Source organism: Megachile rotundata, chromosome 3 (genome assembly GCF_050947335.1).
Source record: "Megachile rotundata isolate GNS110a chromosome 3, iyMegRotu1, whole genome shotgun sequence".
Lineage (NCBI taxonomy): Eukaryota > Metazoa > Arthropoda > Insecta > Hymenoptera > Megachilidae > Megachile > Megachile rotundata.
The window spans coordinates 4,663,642-4,674,990 of NC_134985.1; the positions used below are offsets into that span (position 1 = coordinate 4,663,642).

Genomic DNA, 11,349 nt, shown 5'->3' on the forward strand with positions numbered 1-11,349 from the left:
GAAGTGAGAAAGAGGAATGCAAAAACTGACAGCCAGATTGAGATGTGAAAATTTTGGATGAGGAGAATATGTATCGAAGAAAAGAAATAAAAAGGAAATGTATGATATATGGGTTAGCGGCGGCGGGGCGGGGGGGATACTAGAATATTTGGAGTGGGAGAGAGGATACCAGAATATCTGGAATACCATGATGAGGGAGAGAAAATTTTAAGAATGAATGAGCTAGTAGATCATGGAGAAAGGAAAGAGACAGTGGCGTGGATAAGGAGAGTTGAAAAAGTGAAGAAGGGGATAGCACTTAAAAGAGAGCTAAAGTTAGAATTTTTTAAAACCTTTCTTAGAAAACATATAAAACTTAAGAGGAAACTCTGTTCCTTTGGTATGCGACATTGTAATTGGTACTTACTGTTATGGATTAGCATCCAGGTCAGCTTGTTCTCTGAAAAATTACCCATGTAATAAAAAATTACCCGAGACGTTTAGGCTAGCCTAGGAGTAAAGCCGCCAGGTACTTATTCGCAATTGCACGATGTTCGGGCCACTACGGCTTATCAATTGCGAGCATTCTTTCGACGATCGTCCTTTCGATCAGTCCGTTTCATTGCGCTCCTCGATCGTTGTTTAGAAATCATTGCTTTCATTTAAATATTACATTGAAATTTGATTTGCTATTTTGTTTTGTATATTATAAATACTCCAATTTTGGTTTTGCAATAAATATTAATCAATTAATCCCTCACCTTCGTGTTTTGTTTTTTTTTTTTTTTTGTTATTTACATTCCTAACAAACACCGTCAATAAAAATTCCGGCTGTTCTAAATTAAATGTGTTGTATTATCGACTATGTATGTATAAGCGTAAAAGAATCATGTTGTCTATTACGAGATTTTAAAGGCTATTGAAATATAAAGGAATTTTTTAATATTGCAAAAGAGTATAAAGATGATTCAATTCTTATAATTTACATTTAACGATACCACTTGACGTGTTAATGAAATATACCCAAATCTGCTTCTAAATTTAAAAATGCCTGTCTATTGCAAAATTATTTATGCAATTTTCTTAGCCGCCTATCAATTTTTGTACGTGACAAATATATGTATTAATAAAACTTATTGGATTTGGAACTATGTAATATCGCGCTGCATACATACATATAAAAGAACGAAGTTTCAGCTTAAAAGTTAATCACATTGTTTGAAATGAATTCGTATTTCTACGGGGTTATATTTGCCGCTTTTAAATTTTAAATACCAGAATCTAACACACTAAAGTGCGATCGAATAACTACGAATTTAGCTTCGAATTTAGACCGGCTTGGATTATTCTAATGTTAGCGGTTCATTTCACATTTAAAGTACAACAAAATGGTAGAAAAAAGTCGTACATCGACATTTTTGGGGTGTCATTATAAAATGCAAGCTCTTGACCTGGAATCCGTGATGATTGCAGCCCCAAAAAGATTTGTCAATGTTGGTTGTTTGAATATGAACAATTTAAAAAAATAAAGCACCTTTGTTTCTCCGCACTCCCACATCACACAGAAATGACCCTGAAGAAAAGTGTGAGATGATTCTGAAAATAATCCAAGCTTTAAAATGAGTGTAGAACAATTGTTGTACGAAGTTTTGTTGTGAGGTAGTCACACTTCAAATGTCAGCAACTTTTCGGTGAAAATTTAGTACTCTTTAAATTTTGCGCGTCAGTGTATGAGTAGGCCGATATAAGGTAATTTTCATTAATTAGATTTAAAATGAGGTATATTGGTTATTTCAATGTTAACTTCTTTTGATGATTTTGCTCCTAATTTTTTGTGATTATAACAGTTTATGATAAGCAGGTCAAAAATATATGTGAACGGAACAACCAGAAAAACATTCTTTATAAAATGGAAACAGTTTCATTCCGGTTGGTCCATCCGTTGTAAAATAATCGCTGGATAGGCAGGAAATACAATAATACGTAATTTTCGGATTGAGTAACTTTGTCTACTTCAAAATCGATTGAACCAAATGGATTATGTTATTTTATAATTACCTAAATCACCAATTAAAATTCTACATGAGAAAACGAATTTCAGAAGGAATTATTGATATGTGTGTTCATAACTTCTTTCTAGCTTTTCCAACAATTAACAAAATTTTGATCATTTTCTTGATCTGACTAATGTAATTTCTGTCGTAAAGCTGTATTTCTATCTTTAACAGATTGCAAGTTGCAAAATAGAATAAAAAAATATCTGAACGGTTAGGAATTAATTTTCACCACTTATTATTAGAGTGAATTCATAAAGCAAACAAGAATGGCGTAATACACATATATGGTGTCTTAGAACTCCTGTAAAAATTCAAAATGGGTGGTAGGTGGGGCTATTCTGGACAACTTTTTTCGTTACCAAAATACTGGTTGAGGCTTAGTCTTCGCTAATAACTCGAAAACGATGACGTAAATAATCTTACAGTTGTTCGGTCTACATTAACACTTTAAGCGCTGCGTCATGTCAGTCTGTGACAACTGACAGACCTTCTGTTCGGGTGGCGTGGATCCTTGGTTTTTTGAGTAACAAAATTTCTTGAAAATAGCAATTGTTTATAATACAATATACATATATGTGCATGGTTGTACCATTCTTACAGTCCAAACGAAAGATGAAAAAGTGAAATAGAGTCATCTTCTGTTTACATTCTCTGTCCCAAAAACATCTTGAGCGCTCGGTACCAAATGCTCGCTCGCTGCCGTCTGAGCGGAAAGGGCAGCAAAACCAACGTAGTGCTCAAAGTGTTAAATAACTTAAAAAAAAAACTTATGTCAGAAAGTTATATATGTAACAGTGACCTCATTTAAAGACTTCATTTTCAGAAATCTTAATTATTCGTAATTACATTCATAAAAATGTCAAGAATTAAGCAGCGAAGGAAAGCAGAGACGGTACATGACAGGTTCCTCGGTGATGTTCTACTTAAATGTAGACAAGTATATACCAGGATAACTGGTAAAAGAGGAAATAAAGACGATATAACTGCAAACAGCAAAGAGGGCTCTCAAATACGGGGTAAAGATCAAAAGCTTAATAAACATCCTATTAAAGGAATGCGCACGAGAAATAGAACGGGTAAATTGGAACAATACTACAGTGAAAAAAGCAAGAACAGGATCATATAAAAAACTGGAATAAGTAGATAGAAAATATAAGACAGCAATAATATCGAAGATAATGTAGCAGAAAAATTAAAGTAAGTAAAAGTATAGGTCATTAGGTTCGGAAATGTTTATACATAGTATGTAGAGAAAAAAGGTATGCCAAAATATTTACAAGAAAAGAACAAATATGTTTTATCGATTTATACTGAGTATTGAGTAATACGCAAACAGATTGATAAAAAGGAAAAGAAAGAGAAATGTGTAAAAAAAAGAAAAAGGAAGGAAACATATTATACTGTAGTAATATGCGAATGTGCATACAAGAATAGACGAAAATATATTTACAAAACGTATACAGGATGTTCATAAATTCATTACCCACTGTTTTTTGTATAAATGATAAGAAATTCAAAAAAGTGAAAAAAGAAAAAGTTTTAATATACCTTTTTAGTTACATGGGTATTACTGGCCAAGAGTGATTCCTAATATGGGTCATTCCACGCCAATCGATGAAACTACTGATCCGATTCAGTAACATTTTTTTTCCTTTATTTATGAAGAATTGAGTTATTTTTTAATATTTTTTTATTTCGTCAATTTGTTTTAAAATATCGAAAAATATAAATAAATTTTTTTACGTTTTTCGAAGAGTTAGAAAAAAATTTCTTTGCGCGTAAAGAATTTAAATTTCAAAGAAATATAGTCATATTCTTTGAAACTTCCCTTTTAAAATGAGTCCTTCAAAATGATAGAGCCTCGAAAAATGACATTACTGTAAACTGGAAAAGGATGCGGCGTATCTCCGTTTCACGTATGTAGAAGAGTCGCGCACCCTACTATTATGATCAGTTGTTTTATGCCACTGGTCTCAAAGTAATGCAAGACTTCGTACACGACTAAATGACGCTGTTCGTACCTCGGAAAGTATATTAGTAACCATTTTTGTGTAACGTCCCTGCGACTAGATTCAGGTATTTTACAGCACTTATGAAGCAAAGAGCGGCTTCTGCCTATTAAGCGACTCGTTTTTACTATAACTCATTCTAAAAGAATGTGGGATCGTGGTAGCGTGTGGTTAAAGAGCGAAATCTACAGATTAATACCTTTCATTAATTAGGTTTATTCAAGTAATGATGAGAAAGAGCGTTATAATTAACAATTTCTTCAGCGAATATAAAAATGTATTTACGACTGAATTCTATAGGCAAGATGGAGTATACTAGACTTGTTGATATCGCAAATCGCAAATCACGGTAGCTAACTACTTCAGTTGCGTGGTTTTATAATGATGTACGCAACGCAAGAAAATAACGCAATTTTATAATGGATCTAGGTCCTAACAAAACTGACAGAACAATATCTGGTTAATTACAAAAACTCTAAAATTTGTATTAGACGTGGAACAGTTACTCCTTGTTTGACTCTAAACTAATTAGATTCATGGCCCTTTTTGTCAGAGCACAAATCGACACCCAAAACCTGATCGCTTAATTGGGGAGCCTACGTTAGCTGGCTACTAGAACTACCCAACAATACAAGAATCAAGTGACCGACGTGTGACCAACAGGGTTGCAAATAAAAATGACTCGACTTTAATTATTTATTGAAGTTACCGAAACGCCACCCAAAAGACACGGGCTTCAGAGACCAAGCCGCTCAATAATGGGGAGCCTGCGTTAGCTGCCTACTAAACTACCCAGAGCGAACTCCGAGAATCCGACGGCGAGTTAATAACTTAGAAAAATAAGAAATGTATGTATGAGTGACTAGAGAGCTCTCGTTGATGTTTTAATCCTTTCTGGGGCTGAGCATAGTACTCTCCTTTCGGAGTTTCAGAGACAAGGCCGTTTGAACGAAGAGCCTGCGTTAGTTGGCTACTAGAACTACGCAACGATCGAGTATCTAAATGGCTGATACCCACTGTCCAGTCAAAACTAAGAATCTTGTAGGCTCTTACCAGTTAAAACTGTCCCAATTCGTCGCTTCCTAAGAGGTCCAGCACGTAGTACTTCAAAGATTGTTCTGCGCTCGCAGCCGCTGCTGCACGCCCTTTTACCTATACCCAGAGAGTCATGGGTTTTTCCCGCTCAAAAAGTAGTTATTCTTTTATTACGCTTTATTTAGTAGCAAATATATATTAGTTTGATTAATAAAAATACGCTTTGATTTATTATTAATTAGTTTCTCACAAGTTTTCCCGTTAAATCGCATTTTTAATGATTTTTAGATATGCAAATTATAAGTGTTTCAATAGAAGAAATAATTGACTACAAACAATACATAAAATAATAGCTAAAAATATAACGCAATTTATAATAGGTTAATAATTAATAATATATAAAATATAAATATTTAAATGATAATTTATAATAACTTTGTTTCGAAGTATATCTACTGTCTCTTTCTAACTAACGCGCGCGCCAGTGATCAGTGATCTACTCTAAACAATGTTGCACGCGTGAGCTACCCCATCCCATTACCACGCGAATTTTTATGGTGCAGTCGGTAGTAGAATAGAAAAAGATATACGCATTAGCATGTTTCTTTATTTATCGACAGGATCCGCTTGATTTTCCCGGGGACGTTACATATGCATAATATAAATGGAGATGGTCGGAAATTTCCGAAGGTTTTATTATTTTCGTAAAGGTTTCTCGCGACCCTATGTGAAACTTTAATTCACAAATGGATGTGCAAACGTAAAAAGATAAGAACGCAACAATGTAAGCAACGTTCTTTCACTATCCTTTACCGCCTTCGTTGATGTGATTGCTATCAGGAATTTATTTGCTAATAAATTCCTGTATTTTGTATGTCTACTATATAAATTTAGCAGAATATGCTGAATCCAGAATGCATGAGGTACCATCTACAAGTTTATCTACAAATCAGGAGTGAAGAGGTCATTCTGCTACTTTTCGAAAAGTCACATGACTACCCTTCCCCTTTATACACTGTATTAGTAAGTGGCATTGTTTAAATTATGTTTATATTCGATAGATGCCTATTGAATAGATATTCATATTTAATGAATTGCGGGGTAATGGAATTGGTTGTACACCGTTCTTTTTTTCTATTGGATATACCTCTTTCTGAAAAGGTTGAAATGTATTTAATATACTACCTAACGAGTAAATAGGTTTCATTCATATCTGTTACGTAATTGTATGATTGAATGAAATAGAAATTACTTCATTAGGAAATAGAAATTATTTTATACTTTTTAGTGCATTTCGAAGTCGGCGTATCTTTTTTCTTAAAATTATTTTATTTCACGCTTTTTAATGGAATGGGGAGACTTGTATAGGATACTGTGAGGCAGTTCTTCAGGGCTTTTTTTTGTCTGCGTAAATGCCATGAACATAATTAAGTAAAAGACAACATGGGTATTCGTTTTTCAATTTTGTTTGCAACAATAATCCTTTGCAACTAAAAAATGCAAAAATTTTTGGTAATGGTACCAATGGGGAGTCAGACTCTACAAGATGCGAAAGGTTTTGTTCCGATCGGACCACCCACCTAGAGAAAACCGGCGAATATGTATAGAAAAAAAATAAGGGACACTCTTTCAGGGACAAGTACAAACTAATTACATCATGATTGAGGGTGCTTCATCCATTTGTTCTTTATTAACTTTCTTTGCAAAAATTTACTGCGCATGTGTATCTCTTACGGTTTAGAACTGCGCAAGGGTCAAAGTATCCGTAAAATAATAGCAGATCCTACGCAACGAATTTTCTAACAAATCACATTGATGCATTTTTGCAACGATACGGAGACTGTACCAAGCAATGGGAATAATACACCAACGTCAACGTGAACTCATCTTGCTGTATAAGTCGCGTGTCAGAGCGGTAAAGCTTAGTTAGTGTTTTGGTACAGTACATTGTAATTGTCCTTTCTTGTCTTTCCCGTGCATAGCGCGGGGTGTTCCACTAATATTAATAACAATAGTTTTTCGCTAATATCACGAAAACTAGAGTTTTCCGTTAATTATGCATAAGGAAAAACTCGTTTAGAATCATGCCACTAATAACGTATTAGAAGGACATTAAAATCGTTCGAAGTTGATTTCCAAAGTTAATAACAATTTTTCGCTAATATCTCGAACACAAAAGCTTTCCGCGAAATTTATATATGAACAAAATTGTTCAGAATCATGTCCGTGATAAGATATTAAAAGCGCACTAAAATCGAGAAAAGTTTATTTCAAAAGTTGCCGGTTTTTTTGCAATAACAACATTTTGCAATTAAAAAATGAAAAATTTTTTGATAATGGTACCAATGGGGAGTCAGAACCTACCAGATGCAAAAGGTTTCATTCCGATCGGTCCATCCAGCTAGGCGTAATCGGCGAACATACATAGAAAAAAAAAAAAAAAAAAAAAAAAAATATACTGATCGAATTGAGTAACCTCCTCTTTTTTCGAAGTGGGTTAATAAAGAAATGATAAACTACGTATCTCGAGAAAATACAAAGGAATGTGTTACAGAAAAATGACAAAATATTTATTAAGTACAAATAAATTACTGGTTAATGTGCAGGTATTCTTTGCTGACTACCATACTTGCACGCTATACACATGCGCATTTCGAAGTAGCACGTCGAGATAGCACCCCGACGTTTGATTCATTTAACTAGAGCATTTAAATTGGTTGTCCATTCTGTCTCTCTTTAAAAAGTAGTTTTTTTGTTGAAGCCCTTATTTTTTATTGCTTTTTTGCATTCCTACCCTTTGCCGTTAGTCTACTACAACCAATCAATATGCACACAATGAACACTTCACTTATCGATTCTCATGACATAAATGTCGATTCTATTCAAATTAATTATAATTTTTTAATAATTTAAATTCTAGCTTATTAAAATCAATTCTTGTTTCTTAAGAAACATATAAAGGTATTATTTTATTCGCAAGGATAATTATTTGAAAATTAATATTTCTTAAATGCATGGAATATGTATATAATATTTGTGAAACAATCTGTGGAAAATTCAACATTCAAAATATATTTGAAAAGTATAAAGGCACTAAAGGGTGATACTTGCGTAATGGCTTTTGATTGCATCTGCGCACTTGGTAATATGCATATGGACAACTGAAGACTGGAAAGGAAATTCAGATGTGTATGTTTTACCTACAAAAATATGGATTCAAGAAGATCAAATATGGTACTTTACGATCACTTTAATTCAAATTCTACAGGTAATTTAATCAGTGCTGCATATTATAGTTGCCTATAATATTTTGTTGTTATATAGTAAATGATATATATATAATAAAAATAAATTGTTTTAATGTTACAGACAATTATTAAATCATATGTAAGACATGAAAGTGTATCAACGTTAAATAACATCACATTGTTTACCTTCCAAACTATATCATTATATTCAACCTCATACAAGAACAATCAATGCTTTATAACTCTTAAAAACATGTAAGTATCAAATACATAATTAATTCTATCCTCTTTAAAATCTTTTAGTTGTCATAATCTTTTAGAAATCTAATTATATAATTACATCTTAATTTCTAAACTCTTATTAAAGAACCTTATTTTTAACTACGCTGCAAGTGTGTAATAATAACATTAAAAAAAGTTAAATCAGGGTATAAAATAAATTATATTATGAGACCTTAATATGATTCAATTGCCTGTTGTTTCTCTATTGTTCAGAATTGTAAGTTATAATTCATGTAAGAAATAAATGGTGGATTCTGCAACATTATTTTCATAAGCTAGATATATAAGACTATATTTACTTATATTGTTTAAATACTAAACTTGAAGTGTAACATGCATTATTGATAATAATAACAACATTTTGTTATACATTGTGTAATATTTAGTATTATATACATTATTGCATGTAGTATTATTGCATAAAATTTTTCATTGAGCGATACTTTTGATAAATCCAAAGAAAATATTATTTTCTTCATAATAATAATAGTAAAATCATTTCATATGAGCATGATATAAATCAAACAATATTTATATACAATAACTATTTATTTTTAATCAACACTATCACTAATGATGATTAACACTTGTAATGCAACTTCTGAAATATGTTAAAGACGATAGAATAATTAGAAAGAGATTGACTCAAATGAAATACTATTTATTACAAAATATCCAATTTTGCAAACGTCCAATGAATTTACATATATAATTTTATGTGTTTAATGGTTGCAAAAGATTTTTATATTTTTATTTCTTTCAGACGCAGTTCTCAGTTTATAATCCTGATGATTCAGAAATTGTGTAACCAAGTCTTAGTTTTGCGACTGTGAGTTAGATAAGTATTTTTTACCTATAAAAAGATAGATTTAAAGGAACTGAACATCATGATACCTTGTGACCTCTTTGATTTTTCTTTTACAGATGGTTTAAATAGAGCTGAGCTATTTTATCTATTTTAAGGTAATAAAGACATGTAACTATTTTGTGGAAGTTATGTGATAGTTATTTGGTATGTAAGTATAGTCTAAATATACAAATATGGTAATTGGAGCATTGTCGAATTCTGTCTGTTTTAAGAAAATATTTCAACAATGAATAATTTTAAACTGTTTGATTTTAAAAGTAAATGCAGAATTTAGTACAGCATTGATCATATTTTTTTGTGTATTATATAAAAGATACTGCTTTCTTTTGCTTGGTTTAAAATAATTTATAACTTTTAGAATAATGAATTTAAATAAACATTAAATTTTCGGACCAAAATATGGTTTACTCATTAATTTATTTAACAAAATATATTATCGCAGAAAAATCAAATAATATTGATTTCTAGCTAAACCTATTACATACATCTTTTCATCATTTTTTTATCAATGAAAATGCACTAGGTTATGTTTTCCAACATTTTTAGCGATTTTAACACTACAGTAAAGACTGGATAACTGCGACAAACGATGGACTGGATAACTGCAACGTTACTATCCCCACCACATAGGGGGATCCCCCTTGAATTTTGACACTTGACGAGCGAGCAGCGTATGTAATGTAATCCGAACCGGCGTATCGATGTGACAACACTAATGCAACAGTAAAACTTTTTTATTTTTTGGTTTTACTAAATATTACTTTTACCAATGTAATTGTGAAATTCTCCTGATCAAAATAAGACCAAACACGGCATAATTTGAACAACATTTGTTTATGTAGTAATATTGTTTGTTTTTTCGAGTGTATGGAGGCGCGATTTTGTATGGAACCAAAAGACTATTACTCGTCAGACTTCTCTAAAAATTTAATTTTAAACAGCCTCACTCGTTCGCTCTCTGTCCTTTCCTACGTTTAGCGGTCGACGCGAGCCAAATGTAAACAAGGAATCGACACCTCGACTCGATAACTGCAACGCTTGTTCCCGATTTTGTTGCAGTTATCAAGTCGAGGTGTCGATTCTTTGTTTACATTTGACTCGCGGCGACTGCTAAACGTAGGAAAGGACAGAGAGCGAACGAGAGAGGCTATTTAAAAGTTAAGAATCGACACCTCGACTCGATAACTGCAACAAAATCGGGAACAAGCGTTGCAGTTATCGAGTCGAGGTGTCGATTCTTTGTTTACATTTGGCTCGCGTCGATCGCTAAATGTAGGAAAGGACAGAGAGCGAACGTGAGAGGCTATTAAAAATTAAATTTTTAGTAAAGTCGGGTGAATAATGGTCTTTTGGTTCCATATAAAATCGCACCTCAATACACTCGAAAAAACAAACAATATTGCTACATAAACAAATGTTGTTCAAATTATGCCGTGTTTGGTCTTATTTTGATCAGGAGAATCTCACAATTACATTGGTAAAAGTAATATTTAGCAAAACCAAAAAATAAAAAAATTTTACTGTTGCATTAGTGTTGTCACATCGATACGTCTCTGCCGATTGTTTTCTTTCCTCGGACCTCTCTCTCTTTCAGTCTCTGTCCTTTTCTACGTTCGGCGCTCGGCTCGAGTCAAATGTAAACACAAAATCGACACCTCGACTCTATAACTGCTACGCTTGGGTCCCGATTTTGTTGCAGTTATCCAGTCTTTACTGTAATTGAAACAAGCACATTAGTAAATGGAAGTAGACGATTACATTGGGCGAAATCGGTGGTGTTAATAAACATTGTTACATCACTATATAATTTGACATGGGATTTCCAACGTGTTATTAACTAAAATACACTTTTAAAAAACTAAATTAAATTC

At 32.6% G+C, this 11,349-nt stretch overlaps 1 long non-coding RNA gene across 2 annotated transcripts; it reads left to right on the forward strand.

Annotated features, from left to right (window-relative positions):
* The first annotated feature begins 7,652 nt into the window (after positions 1 to 7,652).
* Positions 7,653 to 10,375, forward strand: LOC105663447 (uncharacterized). Of its 2 annotated transcripts, XR_013037580.1 has the most exons (5): positions 7,653 to 8,041; positions 8,164 to 8,348; positions 8,450 to 8,583; positions 9,374 to 9,439; positions 9,535 to 10,375. It is a non-coding gene; the product is annotated as an uncharacterized LOC105663447 (long non-coding RNA). The 2 variants fall into 2 exon arrangements; XR_013037579.1 differs by having other exon boundaries at positions 7,656 to 8,348.
* Positions 10,376 to 11,349: the final 974 nt, after the last annotated feature.